Genomic DNA, 21,452 nt, shown 5'->3' on the forward strand with positions numbered 1-21,452 from the left:
CTTCTTACTAGCTCTTCGCCCTGACAGCAAGAAATAAATATCAATATCAGTCATCGCTTACACTTATACGACGCGGATGACAAAGTATTACGGTAAGTATGTTTTGTCAGCATACTGAAATCAGCCATTTGTTTTGAAGCTGCACCTACAGAGGTGGCGCCGAGTCGCAAAATTGGTTTGATTTCTAGTTAGCAGATGGTGCCACAGCATGGCATTTGGTGGCGAGTGAGTGCCAGATGCAGAAAGACGTTTGCCCTGCGGCAACTGTCTGTGGCAGCCAAGTCAAAGCTACGCTGCTGAAGCATAAATTTTAGAGCGCAGCTGTCGGCGAGCGTCAGCGTCTCTCATAACCAAGCGAACGAGCACAGCGAAGGATAATGAAAGAGTAAACGCGGAGTGCAGCAGGGGATGAAAGACGACGAGAGCAACGAAAGAGCGAGGATGAGGGCAGAGAAGGAGGGTATGGGAAAAGCCCGAGAAAAGCCTAGTGCCACGCAAGACGGGCTCTGTGACGACGATGGATACGATGGCGCCAGAGTAGCGCGCATCGTCTGTTCACCGACGAGTCCACCGATAGCATATATGGAAACAAATCGCTACATGAACGGAGGTCTGCCTGCAGCGGCTGCTGTGATTCGCACCCACGCATCACTCATTGCGCTGCTTCTCGCGATCTCCCGATTAGTGAGGCAGCTGGGCCACATTTCGCTCCATCTGCACCGTGCCTCACGAGGTTGTCCATGCCAGCCAATATATCGCGAAATAACACATACAGACATATAACACACATATAACACACATAACAATAACACACATATTTTTGCTGCACATCTGCATGTATAGTCCACAAATGTATAGGCAACTGGAAGCTACGTAGTGCAAAACAAACAGCATTAAGCATTATTATTATTATATTTATTTGTTCGAGATTGATTTCATAACAAAGGATAAGCTTACTTAGGAAAAGGATTTCCGTTTTTGTTGTTCCTAGGTTTCTGGTGTCTATGTCTGGTTGTCCTGGTCCTGTAAACTACCTCCAAAACGTCGGCTATACTTGGCTTAGTAACACAAAAGCAGAAGATCCACACGTGCATGCGTGTAGCTTTGGCTGCGCTGCAACATAAAGAACTGCTCAGAAGCATTAAGATGAAGAGAAGCCTCGCTGTCGCATTCACTCCACGCATACAATTAGCTCCATCAACAGTGGGGCATGTATCAACAGGATAGAAGGCAGACCCTGCGTAGACGTTGCGGCGCAGATGAAAACATATTGGGGGGCACTCAACCTTTCTATTGGCTAAGGAGTCCTGCAGCTTCAACAGTGCTGCAACGAACTACCGCGATGGAGTATAACATACGAAGCACGCGCAACATCTGCCCAACATAGACCTACACCGCGGCGCTACGTCACGAGAATGCACTGGCGCTACCTTCGGAAGCGACTTTCGCACGGTAGGCACTCCGCCGCCGAGCCGCCGCACATACCCCAGTAGCCTCTGGGCTTTGCGGGTGCTTGAGCTGTTCTATGTGTGCGGTCCTTATTCTATGGTTTGGCTAGGAAGGAAACAGTATGCCGGCGAGCTGCGCTGCGCCAAGACGCAAGAGGCTGAAGTTTTTATAGGTTTCCTGTTGATAAATACCATTGCAAGCAATGGACCAACGCAGTAAAAGGCGAAAGTAGAACTCCGATCCCAGGTCATCCATTATGCGTCTAACATTTCGTAAAGTTAAGCTTCTGTATTATTTTATGTGGTACACATTAGCCAACAAGGTGCTTAGAATTGTTAATGGCGTGCCATTACAATTTCTAAATGCACAGGGGAAAAGCAAGGTTAGGAGTAGCCTCGAATTCAGGTCGAGCGAGCAGATGCACCTCAAGTAACTTTACATTACCAGTGTAGACAGCCTAGCTCTCGTTCACATACGCAGGCGGCACAGTCACAGCTGCGTTAATTGCAGTGTAAATGTCATAAACGTGTGGGAAATAACATGTACAGAGTTGGTAATTCACGCAAGCGCGAATGAAAGCACAAATTCAGCAATGATTTAATCGTTGGAGCGTGATCCGGCGTACAACTTGCCCCGACAACCACCCAAACGATTTTTAAAAACAGACAAAACATGGCCACGGGGTGGACGCCAGAAGAACAACCAATTCCTCGATATCGCACAATGACCAGAGCGATCGGACGGCTACGGGCCACAGCGAAGATTGCACGGGCCTACACAGCTGGCGTCGCCGTTTGCCCGGTTCCTCACCGGTCCCATCACCCAGCCGAGGCGATCACTTCTATCATCGCTCGCAGCGATATATAGAAATCGTCTATAGTCTTTCAAATGAAACAGTAATTATTAGAACGAAATTATGTCGAATGTGGGAGTGTTTCATGAAGCAGCGGTCAGTACTAAACCACTGATATGATCGCCAGCAACGATCCGACGCCATTTCGCCTTGCAGACGGAAAGCAAACACCGACCGTATCAGTGAAGCAGCTCCGCTAGCTTGCAAGTAGTATGTTTCGTTTCTTATTCGCACTGGCGATACCAAGAAAAATTTATTTAAGTCCATGTTGATCGTGTAGTCAAAATAAGTATCGGCCGTGGTTGCAGCGGTCAGCGAGCTAGGCCTACCGTCTCGTTCAGCCGCATTTCGATGGGGACGCAATGCAAAAACGTGTAGGGGTGTGCGTACAGCAATTTTTGAGACCGCCTCATATACGAATCGAATATTGAGTAGTTTTCGAATAACGAACAGCCGTTAACACAGTAATTACAAAATGTTTATATCCTAGTATTCTTAAAGGGCCCCCTCACCAGGTCCCATAGCAGATTTTGGTTATACGCTGTGTCACGATCCACCCGGGCTTGCGAACTAGGGAGGGCTCGAGGCACCCTCCGTTAGACGCTCCGCAGCGTGGTGGTGATGAACGATAACAGACTACCGAGTAGCTGTGCTCATCGGTGTTTATTGAGTGCGGTGACCAATGTTGCCTACCGAGCTTGGCGGGCCAACAAAGATTAGGCCCAAGGGGGCATCACATGCTTCTTACACCCCCTTATCCCCATTTGTTAACTAAAAGAAACTAAAGTCCAAGTTCAGAGCATAATGCATTGCCGCCGTCCCAGCCAAGTCAACGGTGCCTGCTACCCAGGCAAGTAACGGTCCGGTGGCCTCCTCCGCCGTCGAGTAGAGTACTCCGCCTATGCACGGGTGTTGACAGCCTGGGTATGGCAATGCCGGGTGCTGCCCGACCCAGCCTCGCTCCGTCCGGAGGGACTGCAGTGGTTGGCCTTGTGAGTGGTGCCAGACCTGACACCAGCCCAACGAGCGCCGCACCAATGGCAATACTTGCCGCCTCCGAGGTGGGTTGTGCTCCGCTGGAAGCGACTAGTGTTGCCTCTAGTCCTCCTGCGGGCTGGAACTCTGGAGTGGCAGTCAAGGGTGCTGGCCAGGTCCCGAGGCGAGGCCTAACATGGTCTGCGTGTCTGTGCCACGTGGCCCCATCTGGCATGCAGACAAGCAGTAATGAGGCGCTGGCAGGAAACACCACCTGTCCGGCGGACCAGGACGGAAGTTCCTGGCAAAAACTGGAGCTCCCAATTCCGGCAAAGGCCTGGTACAGCACCCTTGGTCAGCAGCCTGCTTCTGCTTCAGAAGCACTGTGGATCGGAGGTCCGGATGCAAGATGTCCAAGGGTGTTTTGACCATCTGACCCAGCAGGAGCTCACAGGGGGCATAGCTAGTGACATCAGGGGTGTGGTCCGGTACTGAAACAGTATCCAGGCAATCTGCGTCCGGAAATACCCAGTCTGGCTCTTCTTGAGCTTGTCCTTGATGGTTTGCACCACCCGCTCGGCTGCACCGTTTGAAGCACGGTGGTACGGCTGAACCATCATCCGGCGGATTCCATTCTTCATGAGCCAGGCCAGGTACTCTGTGCTGGCGAAAGCAGGACCATTGTTGGACACGACGACGTCCGGCAACCCTTGGGCGGTGAAGACCTGTCGTAGCACTGCAATGGTCGCACCTGCTGACGGAGTGGTGACAGGTAGAATCTCCACCCAATCCGAAAAGGTGTCCACCACCACCAGGAAGTAATGGCCCTTGAAGGGTCCCACAAAATCCAAATGTAGGGGGGACCAGAGTCTCTGTGGGAACGACCAGGGGTGAATTCCACATGACGTGGGGCCCGCTGATGCTCCTGGCTGATTTGAGAGATCTGCACCATGTGAGCAATGTTCTGGTCCAGGCCAGGCCACCAAACATGGGACCGGGCCACCATCTTGGTCTTTTCCACGCCAGGATGACCCACGTGCAGCAACTGCAGGACCCTGGAACAGCGACTTTGAGGGATTACCACCCTGGAACCGCACAGTAGGCAGCCCTGCTGCAAGCTCAGCTCGGTGGCCTTGTGGCTGTAGGCCTGCTGAACCAATTCCGCCCCACGGGACACCACCTTGACCACCTGAGACAGGACTGGGTCCCGGCTAGTCTCTACCGCAGATCTGGAGAGTACCTCCGGGTATGCGTGCTCCAGCATGAACACTTCAGCAGGTTCTGGAACACCATCGGGCACCTCTGACAGGGGCAGGCGGTCAGGGCATCAGCAGGTTCCAGGTCTTTTCCGACACTGTAAACCAGCTTGTAACTAAGCTGCCAGCCTCAAGGCCCAGCGTACCACTCGAGGTGATGCCTGCACAGGAACTGCCTTGTCAGGCCCCGGCAGGGCCAACAGCGGCTTGTAGTTCGTGACCACCTCGAACTTCCGGCCCCACAGATACTGGTGGAAGCATTTGGCACCAAACATGAGGGCCAAGCCTACCTTTTCCAGCTGGCTTTAGCGTTGCTCTGCAGCATAAAGCCAGCAAGAAGCAAATGACACAGGGTGTTCCTGGCCATCCTTGTCCCGGTGCGCCAGGATGGCTCCTATGGCGTACGGCGACGCATCAACGGTCAGAACGACAGGCTTGGCAGGATCGAAGTGTACTAGCACTGGAGTCTTGGTGATTAGCTCCTTGCTGCGCTTGAAAGCCCAGTCCTGCTCTTTCTTCCAGACCCATTGCTGACCATTTCGAAGCAGAAGATGGAGCGCCTGGAGATGCTCCGACAGGTTCAGCAGGACACTCCTGTAGAAGTTGATGAGGCCGAAGCAGCTCTGAAGCTCCTTGTTCTAGGGCTTAGGCGCCTTGAGCACAGCATCAACATTGTGAGAAGCCGGGGCTAGGCCATCCTGGGAAATAGTACTCAACGCTGGGGGCCAGGAAAATGCACTTTCCAGCTTGAGCTTGAGGCCGGCGTCCTGCAGTCGTGCCAGGACTTTGTGCAGGCTTTGCAGGTGGTCCCCGTCGTAGCTGCCAGTAACCAGGATGTCATCCAAGTACACCGCCATGTGCCTCACGCCCCTGAACAGGTTGTCCATCTGCCTCTGAAATATGGCTGGTCCTGAGGCCATGCCAAATGGTAAGCGCGTGTACTGAAAGAGCCCATACTTCCGGGAGACATCCTGGAGCACCAGCTGCTGGTAAGCATCTCCAAGGTCGAGCTTGGTGAACTGTCCACCGGACAACGCTGACCAGAGATCTTCAATCCGGGGCAGCGGGTACTTCTCGACGGTAGCGACGGGGTTGATGGTAACCTCGAAATCCCCGCAAATCCTGACACTGCTGCCTCGCTTGAGGACTGGTACAATGGGAGCGGCCCATTCAGACGTCTTGACGGGCACCAGGATGCCCTCTCGCTGCAACTGTTGCAGCTCCTTCAGGGCGATTGGCAGTGGGCGAAGCTTGAAAAAAACGTGGCCGGGCTCCCTCAGGTACATAAATGCCAGCCACCGTGCCGGCAAATGTGACCACCCCTGGCAGGAACGGGGACTTGAACTCGGTCAGAAGGCTGGAGACGTCTTTCACCACATGCAGGCTGGCTTCCTGGTACTCTGGCAGACGAATGTCCAGTGCATGAATCCAGTTTTGGCCCAGCAGCGTCGGCGACGACCCCTTGGTTAAGTAGAGGGGAAGCGTTGCCTCCCTGTCGCCAAAGCGAACGTTGACCTGTGCCTGACCCTGGACCTGGGATAGCTGCCCAGAGTAGCTGCGCAGCATCACGCCCGAAGCCTCGACGGACTCGCCGGGGAAAGTGCGCTTGAAGAGTTTCTAGGCCATTACTAACACGCTGGCTTCTGTGTCGAGCTCCATGGAAATTGGGTGCCCGCAGACTTCGACTGTCAGCATGTACAGCGGCACAGACGACGGAACGAAGCCCGTGTGCCACATGCCGAAAATCGGCGGGTCCTCGGCCACGACGTGGAGCCTGGCCGCGGAAGAACGCGAGCCTGCTGCTGCACGCCCCCGCCGCGTACCCTTGCGACGGCTACCCTGGCCGCGGGCTTGTGTAGTACCTGCGCTTGAACCAGGCTGCTGCTGCTGTCCGTTGTTCGTCCTCCTCCTCGGCATCCCCGTGCCAGGTGCCCAGTTTTCCCGCACGTGAAGCATTGTGCTTTAGAGAACTGGCACTGTTAGGGGGAGTGGGCATCACCACAGCGACCGCAGGTACTGCCCTTTGTCACGAACTTGTTGACCGCCGCTTCCGCCGATGATGAGCCAGTCGCACGGGCAATCTCGCCGGCGTCCTTGGCGGCAGCTTCCATTGCCAGCGCTACCTTCACGGCGTCGTCCAGCGAGAGGTCGGGAAGCTTCAGGAGTCGCGTCTGCATGGCGAGGTTGTTGATGCCGCAGACGAAACGGTCCCGGAGCAGCGAGTCCAGTTGGTCGCCGAAGGCGCAAGCATTTGCTAACCCTCGTAGTGCAGCAACGAACTGCCCGAGGGTCTCTCCTTCCCGGCGGCTCCGGTTGTTGAAGCGGAAACGCTCCATTAGTGTGGACGGTGTTGCGTTGAAATGCGAGCACAGTATGGCGAGCAGCTAAACCAGCGTGTTAACATGCGGCGTGGCTGGTTTGAGAAGGTCGAGCAGGAGACTGAAGACCCGGGTCCCGCAGCCGGCCAGGGGAATGTCCTGCTGTTTGGCCTCGGGTGTGTTGTTTGCCGAGAAGAACACGTGGACTTGTTCCTCGTAAACTGGCCAGGCTCCTCGAGCGGCTCGAGCCTTCCGTACAGCGGCATGGCGGCAGCAACGGGGGGCGGTGTTTCGCCGTTCGCGGCGGCGTGGGAGATCCGTGGGTACTCGTCGCCAGTGGCACGATCCGCTCGGGTTCGTAACGAGGGAAGGCTCAAAGCACTCTCTGTTAGACAGACGCTTGGCAGCGTGGTGGTGATGAACGATGACTGCCGCCGAGCAGCTGTCCAGCTGTACTCGCCGGTGTTACAGTGGCTAGAACTGTACCGGTGTTTATTTGGTGCGGTGACCAATGTAGCCTACCGAGCCTGGCGGGCCGACGAAGATTACGCCCGAGGGGGCGTCACATGCTTGTTACACGCTGGAAGTTGTTACGTTTCCTCTAGGGAGCATTCTGCAGCAATTTTTTTTTCAGATCGGCTTATTAATAGCCGAGATAGAAATATTTCAGTGCCGCGAACCCATGATTTCAGCAGGCGGGCTCCACTACCAAGCAAGACGCTCTCTCCACTCGCCCCGTCTAGCCTACGCAAGCGAAATTCTTTCCCTGCGTTCTCCCATGCCGGACCTCGAGGATTGCGTTACGCATACGTCACAGGCCCCGCCTTCATGTTTTCTTTTTTTGTTGTTCCTCCCCTTTTTTTTTTCGGCGCTGCGCACTTCCGCCGACGGCGTCAGCGCGAGCTGTTGTCTCGTTCTCGCAGCGCACGATTTTGCGCGCTGTGCACAAGGAAACATGGCTAGCGGTATACTTCAGTGCTACACGAATACTGAGGCAGAACAAGCGGATCGCAGAGCGTGATCACGCGCTGGAACACGGTAGAAAATGGCATAGTTTCGGTACCTACGCACTTAACCGCACGACCGTGGGAACAAGCAGACGAAGCGTAGGTATGTACATCTCTCTTGCTTCGGTGCGAAGTAAAAAAAAAAAACAAAAAACACACGCAGACATTCCGTTTGTGTGGTCTATTATTTTTCTAAATTTCAATTCGTCAATTCAAGCAACAGATCGCACAGATAACATATGTGGTCTTGAATAATTCTCGAAGTCACTTGTCACCACGAGCGATGCGACACTGCGGACACGATTACGTAGGCGCAGGGGCACGATTACGTCACCGTCCAGCGTGGCGGCCGCGAGTGAAGAGGGAAACGGTGTTCGGATTGAAATTTCAGATTTTTCCGCGGAGCGTAGCGATGTAATACTTTGCAGACACGATTGTTATCGCGCAATGTATGCTCTGCGCTTGTCAGCTCAAAATGGCCAGACCCTTTAAAGGTAGCAAGTTTCTGTCATTGTGTAGCACTTTATGAAGCGTTGTTTATTAAAAAAATTGCACAGATATTCTGAGAATCGTCTACAGATGCGCAAGCATTCTTTCGCTTGGCTGTTACTTTTTGATTTTGTTTCCCAAATTTCAGTTGGCCCACCCCCAAATTTCAACTTGACCCACCCCCGAATTTCAAGTTGATCCACCCCAATTTTCAATTGGCCTACCCCAAAATATCAAGTTGGCCCACCCCCAAATTTTAGTTGGCCCGCCCCTACTACAAGCTCTCCCATGCATTTTCTATGGAGCCCTGCGCATCCCTATGGGTAAGATGTCAGGTTTTTCGTGTTACGGGCACGATTTTGCTAACAAAATTATCTCATCAAATTCTTTTTTTTTTCAATTGTTCCTTCTCGCTTATAAACCTACCAATCATCGACACTTACACTATTATAATGATGAAATGTCTTCGCAGATGACGCATTTTTGTGCAGATACAAGGCACTACACTTATCGCGTGGCATACAGATTTTGCTGGGGTACTTATCAAAGAATGCTTACGCTATAAAACACAAATAGATAATTCGGAGCAAACAAGTACTTTTTTCGCATGCACATGACTCTTCAGAGAGTACGAATGATCGCTGTACAGCCTTTAAAGTATGGCTACCTAAGCGACGCAGCCTGCTCTAGCACACAAGTTCTCACGTTTTATGTCTATACTATGCCCGCGGAGGTGAAAATTTACCGCACTTTCGCTCGAATTTTTTTATTTAAGTTGCGTGCACGTTAAAGAACCGGTAGTCAAAATTAATCCGGGGTCCCCCACTACCGCATCCCTCATAACCAAGCCGTGATCTTAGAACCGCCAAAAAAGAAAAAGAGGCGCCATCCTAGCGTGCAAGCGGCGGCGGTGAATGTGGGCGGAGCCTACGCCACGGCGCTGTAGGGCCTAGAATATATCGACGGCACCCACCGTTGTTTACAGACATTGTGTAGGTATACAGTATACGGAACACGAGCCAATTCGACGCAGTCGGAACGGAACCGGCTTCTGAAGGCGCTGTGACCACCTGACGCACCTGTGCAGTCATGCGGCTTCGCCACTGATAGGTGCGACCCCGTGTGACGTCAGAGGTCGCGTCAGCGACTCCTCAACCAATACGGCACGATGTTGCGGTGCGGAAGAGCTTGCGCGAAGCAATGTTGCCACCGAAATATCGCTCGGAGTAACTCGGCAAAGACAGCTCTATATTCTGATGAACATGAACCGTGAATAATATTCTAACCGAAGCGATTTATCAGTAACAATTTTGTCAGTGAAGGTTGGTTGGTGACGTTCCACACCCCTCACGGCAGCATAACGTTGTCGAACCTTTTCAGCACGTACACCATGTTGCTTTGCCAACTCTTCGCTAAGGATCCATTCTGACGGCATTTTAGTGCCACGCGGGCCACCGCCGCGATCCTTGTGGAGCCACACAATCTCAGCAACAAGGGGACCTGGTAGACGCTGGCCCAGCTTTCCTCCCCCCAGTGACCCAATTTTGCTCCGCTGGCCCTATCCTCGCAGATGCCATTCCCTCTCTGTGCGCCCTTCGCCTCTTAGTGTGACATCATTCGGTTAGATGCGGAAAACCTGTCACCACAGGCAAAGAAAGCTATTCGCTTGAACAAATGTGTAGGGACACCCGGAGAAAAGTTTCGCCCTAAATAGCAGCATCTGGCCGGAGAACAAGGTTGACGACGACGTTGAGCCGCCAGCTCGTCGTCGCAGGCTCGCTGAAGAGAATTATCCGTGTGGGCACAGTTATTTCAGCATAGAGTCTCCGTGCTCTACGTTTTTCAGGATACTTCTGCGAGGAAAACGTAACTACGCAACAGCAACAGATTCCGCGAAATTTGGCTCAAATGTCATCGCAAGTTAGCGCTCTATTACAAAATAGCAAATCAATCTCATTTAGCTGAAGTCTTGCCACTGGTTCAGTGTACATGCAGCCTTCTCGCACAATCCCCGAAGCCACTCAACTAAATAATTTTTTAAAACATCGTTGCAGATAGAGGCTCCTTTTAAGGAGACTTACAGATAAAGTTTCTTTTTTAGAGAGCCATAAAAACAAAACCAACGGACCAACAGCGCCACCAAGACTAACAGGCAAGTAATAAAAATGAAAGGCTTTTTTCTGGTCATACTCAGCAAGAACAATTGAAAGCAGAATTCACGCGAAAGTTGTGAAAATGCAGCCGAAACATTAATTTAAAAAATTCCCCGCGCCAATTAAGCAGCGTGCATTTTTCCTCTAAGCGAAGGGGCGCAGGAGTCGCCATTGTCACTCGGAACGGTACCATAGAGTCCTCGTGGACAGCAAGCATGCCTGTTCTAAAGGAAGCCATGAGCAAGTTGAGTATTAACAGCACTAGTAGCGCCGATGACAGTGACCGAAATGCCCTGGAAATCGCTAACGAGGCCTGCGGAATCCGCGATGTCTGGGCATGCAATCTCGAAGAAGAGTTCTGCACCATCAGGGACCTCGTCCAGAAGTACAACTACATCGCCATGGACACAGAGTTCCCAGGTGTGGTAGCGCAGCCCATAGGGAAATTCCGAAGCATCACCGACTATCAATACCAGATGCTGCGCTGCAATGTTGACCTGCTCAAAATTATCCAGCTGGGTGTCACTTTTCTCGACGAAAACGGCAACAAGCCCATAAATTTCTCTACCTGGCAATTCAACTTCAAGTTCAGCCTAGCGAAAGACATGTTCGCACAGGATTCCATCGACCTGCTCATCAACTCTGGCATCCAGTTTAGCAGGCACGAGACGGAAGGCATAGACCCGTACGAGTTTGCCCAACTGCTCATGACTTCGGGGGTGGTTCTCTCAGACGACGTCAAGTGGCTCACTTTTCACAGCGGCTACGATTTCGGCTACCTGTTGAAGGTGTTGACCGGTGAGAACCTGCCTGCGGACGAGAACGACTTCTTTGAGCTGCTTCAACTATACTTTCCATGCATATACGATGTTAAGTACCTTATGAAGAGTTGCAGAAGCCTGAGAGGAGGCCTGCAGGAGGTGGCTGGGCAGCTCCAGCTAGAAAGAATCGGGCCACAACACCAAGCAGGCAGTGACAGCTTGCTCACTGGTGCGGCCTTTTTCAAGATCCGAAAGGTGTTCTTTCAAGACAAGATGGACGACGAGAAATTCAGCGGGTTCCTGTACGGTCTGGGCGCGTCGTGCAGCACAAACGATAACCAAATGTTCGAAGTCCATGTAAACCCTAACCACGTGGCTCGGATCCTAACGGGGACTCCTCCTACCGTCGTCTATACCACACCCATCACCAGGAATTTTTTACCATGACAACCTTCGGCATCCTGCCACTACTGGACTCGCTTGCTCTTCACGAGCCCAGCCATTCTGTGCAGACTCTTGAGTGCTCAATTGGGACTGCTAGTGTGTGCGTGTGTTTAGTTTGCCTCTCGTTGTTTCTCCATCCTTTTATCTCCGTTAGTCTGCACGGTTTGCCTTCTTTCATAATATCTTTCAACCTCTATCATTACTGTCATGAGAAAATAAAATTGTTTGTTTTTGGAATAACAAATGTGTCAGTCGTCGTGCGGATGCCGCAGCTCCCCCCCCCCCATAGAGTTTCCTACTAAGTTTACTAGAGGGAATTCTGGCGCTGTGATCGTTCAGCTACCATGAGAATCAATCTATGAACTTCGATGGGAATTCCGTTTAGTACACGGGTGTGTTTAACCATGGAGAAGGAAAAATACCAGGAGGAAGCATGACGTCATTCAGCTAGCTACGGTAGGTCAACCTCCTCTCGCGCCCATGTCATGAGTTTCATACAATAATTACTAGCGGGAACTCTGGCGCTAGCGTCTACGGGAGCTGCATCAAGGCGGTTCAGCCAGCACGGGAATTACGGGATTTGCCTAAACTTTGTCCTTCTGGCTTCAAATGGCTCCACGACTTGGTACATTCGTCACTTTCAACAAATTACAGTGTATTAATCAATTACATAAATATTATTAAAATAGTCCGATGGCAGGATTCGAACACAGGGCCTCTAGCACTGAAGCCCGATACTGAAACCATTAGGCCACGGAAGCATGCATCGGCAAGCAGCATAGGACGCCCTTGTGAATTTATCGCGGGCAAGCAAGCATGTTCAGACGCTTGGCGCGCTTCAATATGGCCACCTCGACAGGGTGAGCCGCTGCAATTAGTAGCGATTGTGCGTGTTCGCAGAGTATTCTGCACTTGGAAAAGTACAGATCGCTTTGAAATTTAGTACAATGAAGGCAGATAAAGCGTAATAAAGAAAGTCACAAGAACGTCTGGCTCCACATGTACAAAGAGTTTCGTCCAATCTTTCCCAAATGATACTTGAGAGACAAGTTGGCGCTGTTTTCAAGATCCGTTCTGGGTTTCTTGACCCATTAGACTTAACAAAAACAGCCGCATTAGCTGTACATGGCCTCCGAGATTATCAGCGCTATGTGCTAACAATCTCTGAGACCAACAATATACACCGAAAGTAATGCTCACTTCTTACGTAGCAAATGACTAAACGGCTTTCGTTTAGTCCCAGGCAGCTTCGACGACGGAGTATTATGGGTAACCTTGCGGAGTTTTCGAGATTGCTTCTCGTTTCGAACGCGTCGAAGCCAGCTTTCCTAGAGTTATTGTATATGCTACCAAAGGCACTACCTTTGGTAGCATATACAGTAACTCTAAGCCTTCCGGGATGGCAGCGCCACGCCGGGAGGTAGGCGCGACGGGATCTGGCCTCTGATTTCAGATCTCGGAGGCTATGGTCGACAGCTTGTACTGATTACGCCGCGGATCGGCAAACATTGAAAGTACAAATACAACGCGTTCCCTGCTTACACTGCGCTGTCTATCGCACTTTTATGACGCACACACAGAGCTTGGTGAATAGATGGAATCACTTAGAGTATATATGTATGCAAAACTTGAAGCGTAATGGAACAACGTCCCGTGCGGAAACTACGCTATCACGCTATACTTAAACTCGGTTCTTGCAAAGTTCATTTGCAAAACGGTAACGCTGTGACTCTTAACCCCGCTATTACGCTAAAGTTAAACTAAAGCTGTCTAATGTCTGTAAGTCGCAAGAGGCGCCACCAAATAACAGGTCCCCCGTACGGACACGACGTAACGGCAGCAGTGATGTTCCCAGGAAGGCGGATTCATGAAGTTATGATCAGACAGCAAAGAAAGATATTGAATTAGATCACCTGGATAAAAGAAAGAAAAAAATGACAACCATTGCTATCTGTGAAGATGGAATGGCAGCGAAAGCTGACGACAGTCAAAGATCTCAAACGAAGAGCAAAGTGATTTCGCTGCTATTCCATCTTCATAGGAATGGGTCACTTTTTGCGTTGCGAGTCTGGCATCGTTGCTCGTTCGGAGGTGCCCGGGCTGAGTATTTCCAATTGCTAGTAGGTACAGCGGGGCGTGGCACTTGCGGAGACGACGGACGTTTGCGCGCATGCGCGAGTAAGAGCGGGTGCGAGAGAGGAAATGTGGCTCCTTGAATATACGACTCTGCCTAGGCACTACGGAATATTTCTTAGCGTGTGTTGTATGCGCTTGTCCCTAGGCGTGCCGGCAGAAGTCGCGGGGCGGCTCGACGCAATTGCCTTTATTCAATCGTGTTTTTACTAATTAAAACAACGTGTCATTATTTCGCATTATCGGCGGCGCTTCCGGGACACCAAAGCAGGAACGGGGACATCAAAGCTAGAACCAGGACTGGTCCGTGGGTTGGGCGAGGTCTGCGCGTGCCATGGGAGTATAAGATCGCGGACAGCCAATTTTTTTATGCGAACACCCCCTGGCACGATTCGGCCTCCGCGGCCCCAACCCACGGGCCGCCCTGCTTCCAGCTTTGATCCCCCGCTACCGCTTGGGTGCCCCGGAGATACTGCACCGCCTGCTTTATAACCTCAGGTGCTGTCCTGAGGCCTCCGTTTGTTGGTTACATGTGCCCTCATGGAGCAGTGCTTGTAAAAAATGCAATCTGTCGCCGCGACTAAAAAAGCGACCCGCGACTTATACAACACCAGACAGAACCTTGCCCCTTCAAACACAGCGATCATCAAATGAGGCGTCCGTGCCCACTGCCTCACCACGCGGGCAGCCAGCGGCGAAGCGTAAACTGGACCGCAATCCGCAATGCCGGCGCGGAGCGTAAACTGGACCGCACTCCGCAATGCCGGCATGCCTAGGGGACAAACGCATACAACATGCGTTAAGAAGCCTCCGTTGTGCCTAGGCAGACTCACATATTCAAGGAGCAAAGGCCCCCAGATTTTCTCTCTCGCACCCGCTCTTACTCGCGACTGCGCAGAAACGTCGAGCGCCGTGAAAAGCGCCACCCGCTGTACCTACTAGCAATTGTAAAAGCAAGGGAACCGAGCGACAGGTACCTGTTATGTTCCCTGCACTTTACAGAAAATGATTATAAAAAGAACACGAAGCTTACGCTCCTGCTTCCGACTGCAGTACCGACCGTGTTTTGCAAATACCCACAGTACCTTTCCACAAAAATCCACAGTACCACAGAATTTCTAACGCTATGGTCTGATGCAGAAGCAGATCTTGAACTAGCAGCAGTAGCCTTTTCTGGCCGGGTACATTGTACGAGCTTGTGAAGCTAAGGTATGAACAGTTTTTTTTTTTTTTTTTGTAGTGGACACAAGTCTTGTTTTAAATTTAGCTTAATGTTTGTGACCTTAATGTGAGTGCTTCTGGAAATTCCGAAGCCTGTGAATTACTTTGCGCTGCATAACTTTATACCGTTACGACTCTTTGAGCAGAACCCTTCCTTACCACAATCAAGTTGTTGCTTTATGAAACATTTGACACTGCTTTTTCAGGTGCCAGACGAATTGTACAAGACCCTACTGGAAGCACCAGAACCAACCAGGCCACTCTACGGGCTGATAGCAAATATGGACAGTGGAGGCTTGGCATACCCTAAAATGGAATTGTTAAGCTTTGCCAGCTGACTTGCACCTTCGTTCAACGGGTCATGAAGACAGACTATATTCGAAAAAGCAGCAATATGTGCCACGTCTTGATGCCAGCATTACTTTCACATTTCACACAGTGTCGGCAGTTAATGTGTGGGACAAAGGACCATGCTCACACTGAGGAGCTTTGCAAAATATTCTTGAGGAAGTTGCTGCGGCCCCTCTTAGCTAACTGGGCTGGGAATGTTAATTCAACAGTGGATCAACTTTAGAGATTGTCGCATAAACTTCTCTCAAGGAAGGTTCTCCGTTTGTGAATATATTCTTCCTTGCTTATGACAATGCAATAAAAGTATCAAGCTGCTGGCTGAAGCACTTTTTGCACTTTTCTTGGCTGCAGCTGCACTTGTAAACTTCCGACAACTTCACCTGTATTGAATTGTTTGTTTCAATTAATGACTTAAATGTGGACATCTAGGCACGTAGCCAGATTTTTTTTTTTTTTTTTGACAGGGCGTGAGGTGATTTTGATGCCAAGCAGGATGGGGAGGGGGGAGGCACTGTTGGGCGAGTCATACTTGTCACGAACACTGGCGAGAGGAAAAGTTAAACTTCGTTAAAATGGGCGCACTCCTTAGATAAGCTCCAGCATCACTCAATACGCTTCGTCTTGATGAGAAACAATCTACTGATTATTTGCAATCAAAAGCGTTTCTATTTCATCTAGGTTAGTTTGCATTACTTGGGAAACTCGGTACAAGTTCTCCCTATGTAAAGTTTTTACTTTGCGTACTTGTTCACGAGAAGTGAATAAAGTATTGATAGATTGCTTCAAGCAGAACCTCTCGATGTAAGTACGTTACCCGGTCGTGCATCGTACGGGCAACCGTCACGGATAGCGTTCAGGCGTATTCTAGAACAGATTTCCACCCCTGTGACAATCTGTTGGCGTTTGCGGCGTAATCAGCAACTCTAATGACGACTTTACCTGCAATTTCCAAATAAAGAACGCATTATTTACGCCTTGACTGGAGTGAAGTTCGCGCGTGTCGACGCAGCTGTGAAGGCGCTCACTATCAGCAGCCGTCCCCGAGCAGGGCTGCCGCAGCGGGCGCACGGAAAACTAGGCCCGACACGCCGATCAGGCGCGACGCAGCGGGTCGCACCCTGTGCTTTTGCATCGAGCGGCCGTGAAAAAATATATCGGCACGCGCAGTTAGGTTTGCTGGAAGGTAAAGCGCCACGCCAAACTTCTTTAGAGCCACACGCAGTCAAATGTTAGGAAGCCAGGTTTTTCTACGCACGCAACGTAATCTCGCAATAATTTTGTCAGCTATGGCTTGTCATGGGAGAAGGAGATGACATGTAACGTGGGAAAGAGCTTCGCTGCACAACCGCCGGGTTAGAGGGGGCGCAGCGCGGGCGTCGTCCCTAAATTAGTCGTCCCTCTAGCCCGGCCCTGGCTGTACATCCACTTTCGCAGAGTGTAATGGAGGCGGCTTTTATTTATTTATTTTTGCGTGAAGTGCGTAAAGACTCGAATCACAACTCACCTACTGCCCGCGGAGTGATGGGGACGCGAATAGGAAAGGACGTCACGACATTAACCACCGATAAACACGAAGGATTGCAAACACTGGCCGGTACGCGAAACCACAAATGAGAGAGACCCGCCGCGGAAGCCCAGTGGCTACGGCGTTGCGCTACTGTGCTCGATGCGGTGGCCGAGATCGTCCCGCGGCCGCATTCCGACGAGGACGGAATGGCAGTGCAGAAACGCTCGTGTACCACGCACTGGGTGCACACTGAAGAATCCCAGGTGGTCAAAACTGATCTGGAGACACCCCCCCTACGGCGTGCCTCGTAATCAAATCGCCGGTTTTGACACGTAAAAACTAAAATTTAATTGAACTAACAATTTAAAGACTCTACGTGACGATGGACGCGCAGCCTTGGGCGCACGCGCGTACCAGCAGCGCTGCGCCATGAAGCGCTACAGTCAACTAGAACGTTACCATGCCGTACTGTAGCCGCCGCTGGAAACTGAGCCCGTCGTGAAATGCCATGCACACACCCCGCATTCGGCGCAAAAAGCGTAAGAATCGTAGCCAGCCCAGACTCAACAAATTCGTCACGCGCCCCGCTCCGTACGTGCACTGTCAAGCACGGTGGCGCCCAACTATAGTGCCTAGAATATACTAGGCACTATAGCCCAACGACGAAACAAGGCGCGCCACCGGCGCATCCGCCAACTGACGACAAATGCGTTGCGTACAGATCGTAGGGGGGGGAAACGCGTGCTAGCAATGCTCCAACAAGGCCCACGGAGGTCACTGCTACCAGAGGACACTTACGGCTACGGAAAGACAGCCCCTTCGAGTGTCCGTGCGTCCGGAACGTTCGTCCGCGCGCACCGGCGAGACGCTCAGTCTGTGCGTCACGTTATCAAACCTAACCACGCTTCAGTGGTGGCGCCCTCGGAAATAAAAACACCGATCTTAGAGGCTATGCTTTTGACACTTGTATGCGGCGGAACTGATTGAGGGAGCCGTAAACGCGTCACAGACGTTTGGTTTCGAACACCGGTTATAAGAGCAAAATTTTAATCACGCAAGTTGTAACGCCATCTTTTGTAAAATCACACAAACTAATAAGACGTTAAAATGTTAAAGGAAAACGTAAATTGCTCTGTAGTTCTTTATTATAGCAAGCGCAAAAACAAGCAATCAAACTAGATATTAAATAAAGGCGTTTATTTTTCATCCATGTTCTTCATCTGATAGGCGATCTGATGCGAACCGCACCGCGCCTGCGAAAAGACACCCACGTGACCTGCTTCTCGGCCGTGCAGCCGTATGTGTGATCAAAGTTTGTTCTTTATTCTATGGTTAAATTATATGCGAGAATTGGAGCCCACACGGCAGGTTCTCGACAGAACGCTCTGCAAAACAACCACTTGAGTTGTTCCGTTTGACACAAGTGGCACATACATACCTTTGACGTAGGCGTAATCGGCCAAGGGAAAACTCAAATCCGAGAAAGCGAAGTTAGCTAATAAAAAGGCGAGGAAGCACCAGGGTTTCGCTGGGAGTTGAACTGGTTGCTGGCGCCATATTTTGTCACGATTCACTTCATTTTACATCCGTTTCTTACCACCCGTCGCGTCGAGCGGCCCATATCCCTGCGATAGACGCACGACGTGACGTCCAAGTGAATGGCGATCGAACAGTGATGAAAAGAATATGAATAAGGAAATGGAATGTTAAAACGGTTAAGTACCCTGCATGATGTATGCTGATCCCGATCGATGCCGCACATACCTAAGCAATTTTGAAAATGCCTTACAATTCGTTTCTCACTGCCAAGGACGAGGTATATCAATCGGTAACATCAAAGTTCTAAAAATTAAGAGGAAGCTTTAGCTCGAGTGCTCCTATCTAAATACATGTAAAAGGAGAATTCGTTTTTCTCGGCAACCACTGCACCAAATTTGACGAGGTTTGTTGCATTTAAAAGACAAACTTAAAATCTAGTGACTGTTGGTTTCGAATTTGAGTTAGGTTGTCAATTTTTCATTAAAAATTGGCAAAAATCGACAATTTTCAGAAAACGATACTATCAAGTTTACAACTCTTTAACTCAACCACTAAAAATGATAATACAATTCTGTGAATTGCATCTAATAGTACATCTAAAGCAGACAAAATTGATATGTTACATATGAATATGAAAAAAATTAATCGTAGGGAAATACAACTTTTGCAAAACCGTTGTAACCAACCTAACAAATTCACGTAAGACGTAAAATGACATATCGAATTTGTCCGCTTTGAATGATCTAATGGATGCCGTTTACAGAAACGCGATATCAGTTCTTAATGCCGAGCTATGAATTTGTAAACTTCGTGCTTCAATTTTTTTCAAACGGTCAAATATTTCAAAATCGTTTTAAGAAAATTCAAGCCCTAAATCGAAATTCCGCTTCCAACAGTCACTAGAATTTAACTTTCTCTCTCAAATGCAGCAAATTTCATTAAAATCGGTCCAGGGGTTATCTCAGAAAAACGTTTTTGCGTTTTACATGTATTTGAATAGGCCGCGTCGGAGTTGGGCCCGAGCTAAAGCTTCCTCTTAAATTCTGGGGTTTTACGTGCGAGGACCACGATTTGATTATGAGGCCCGCCGTAGTGGGGGACTGCGGATTAATTGTCACCACCTAGGGTTCTTTAACGCGTGCACCCAATGCACTGTACACGGGCGTTCTTGAATTTCACACCCATCGAGATATGCGACCGCCGCGGCCGGGATTCGAACCCGCGCCCCTTCGGGCTTAGTATAGCGCAACGTCATAGCCACTACACGGCTATCAAAGTTCTAATAAAGCACATTAATATGCCCTCGATCTGCCTCCAGCGAGAACCTCCCGATTCAGTGCTCCGGTTCGAATTTCACCCAGCGCAGTGGCTCATGCAGAGCATTGCGCTTCAGCTGGGCACGGTATAGCGGGTTCGACTCCTGGCTGCCATAGACTGCATACATGTATGGGGACGGAATGCAGTGACATTTGTGTACCGCGCTTTGGATAAACGCGTACATTTCGATGTAACTCAATGCAGCAATTGCGCAAGTAATGAATTATTAAACTATAACTTTTTAACCGAAAGAGAGCAGGTCGGCCATCAATCCCAATATAAGACTGTACGTCATATGCAAGTTCATAAATATACTTGCAGACATGCATAAAAGCTAGCTCATGCTCCTACTTCCTGCAGTGTAATGAATGCCAGTCAATTTCACCCAGAAAACCGACAATAAAAGACCGAGAAAAGCACAACTTTCACGCACTTAGCAGACGCCGATAGGCGACTTATTTTTTACGCCTCACCGCCCGGCGAGCATGAAGCGCGCGTCGTTATCAAGAGGGGATCTCGATCGCTTTTCACGTTCGCGCGACGCTGAGGCGTAAACACGCCAATCGTGGGCGTCTGCTAACTACGCTCATTTCAGTTTCGGTTTTCGGGATCAAATTCAGCGGAATTCATTACGCTGCAGAAATTAGAAGCGTCAGATTTTGGCCATGTCTGGAATAGCTTACGAACTCTTGGGATGACTGGAACTTTTCGGTTTCATTATTTCTTCTACATCGAGTCATTTCGACATCTATGTGGCAAAGTAATCCCGAGTAAATCCCCTAATTATCCCATCTTTCCAGGTCTTTAAGGGGCTTCGCACCTATTTTCTGAAACACCCCGTGTAACCAGAAGAGAAATCTCGTTTGCTACTCTACATTGCGGGTGGATATAGGGTAGAAAGATAAGAAGGAAACGGAGGGAGAAAAACAGCCCATGCACAAATCACAGGACAGAATCGGTATAATTACTTCCACATGCATATTTGCTACAAATGCACATAGGCAGTCAGTTGATGCCAGACAGTCCGCGCCGACTGATCCCTGATGTTGCTTTTCAAATTCAATTTATTTCAATGTAAACGTTTGTTTCATGCGCAATTAATTTTCTCCACTTCTTTGCTATCAGACTGCAGCACCAACTCAAGGACTAATCGTTTCCCTAAAGCTACATGCCTACGTCACGCAACTAGTGCATGCAAAACAAATGGATTTTGATGACTGCCGCGCTGCGCGTCAAAAAAGAAATATCGCAATACGGCATTTACAATTTATGCAGAGATATAACTCTGGCCTCGTCCCCAATCCTCCGAGCTTCTATAGCATCGTAAAACCCTTCCGTGCGCATGTTTTTTTTCTTCTTTTTTTTCGCAGCACGGTACGCTCAATCTCTCAAAACCCAACTCAGTTCTTTTGCGATGCCTACCGGCTTGTCATATATATATATGCGTGGTTTAAGCGGATTTGCGCAAATGCCGCCTGATGTACGTACTGAAGACAGCGCAACAGAGATCAAGACGTCGGCGCAAGCGCTTGTTTTTTTTTTTCCGCTGTCACGCTTTCGATGACCTAATATCGCGCATTACAGCGTACTGCAGTGCCCTGCAGAGCAGCAAAGATCGGTTTCGCAGAGCGCAAAACGAAAGTGAAGACAAGGGATGCATAGCAAGAACGATTTACTGT

General features: G+C 50.1%; 1 protein-coding gene and 1 pseudogene across 4 annotated transcripts in view; one reads left to right on the forward strand and one right to left on the reverse strand.

The window, feature by feature from the left end:
- LOC140213725 (CCR4-NOT transcription complex subunit 7-like) overlaps nt 1–21,452 on the reverse strand; it is a 283,027-nt gene that overhangs the window by 153,904 nt on the left and 107,671 nt on the right. The window contains exon 1 of one of the 4 annotated variants that reach the window (XR_011890644.1): nt 17,716–17,834. The exons of the other annotated variants lie outside the window; for them this stretch is intronic. The gene's annotated coding sequence lies outside the window, so the exon portion shown is untranslated. Of the gene's footprint in view, nt 1–17,715; nt 17,835–21,452 lie in introns of those variants that run through there. 4 annotated transcript variants of the gene reach the window in all.
- LOC126547801 (CCR4-NOT transcription complex subunit 7 pseudogene) lies at nt 10,644–11,949 on the forward strand (annotated as a pseudogene).

Source organism: Dermacentor andersoni, chromosome 1 (assembly GCF_023375885.2).
Source record: "Dermacentor andersoni chromosome 1, qqDerAnde1_hic_scaffold, whole genome shotgun sequence".
Taxonomy (NCBI): Eukaryota; Metazoa; Arthropoda; class Arachnida; order Ixodida; family Ixodidae; genus Dermacentor; species Dermacentor andersoni.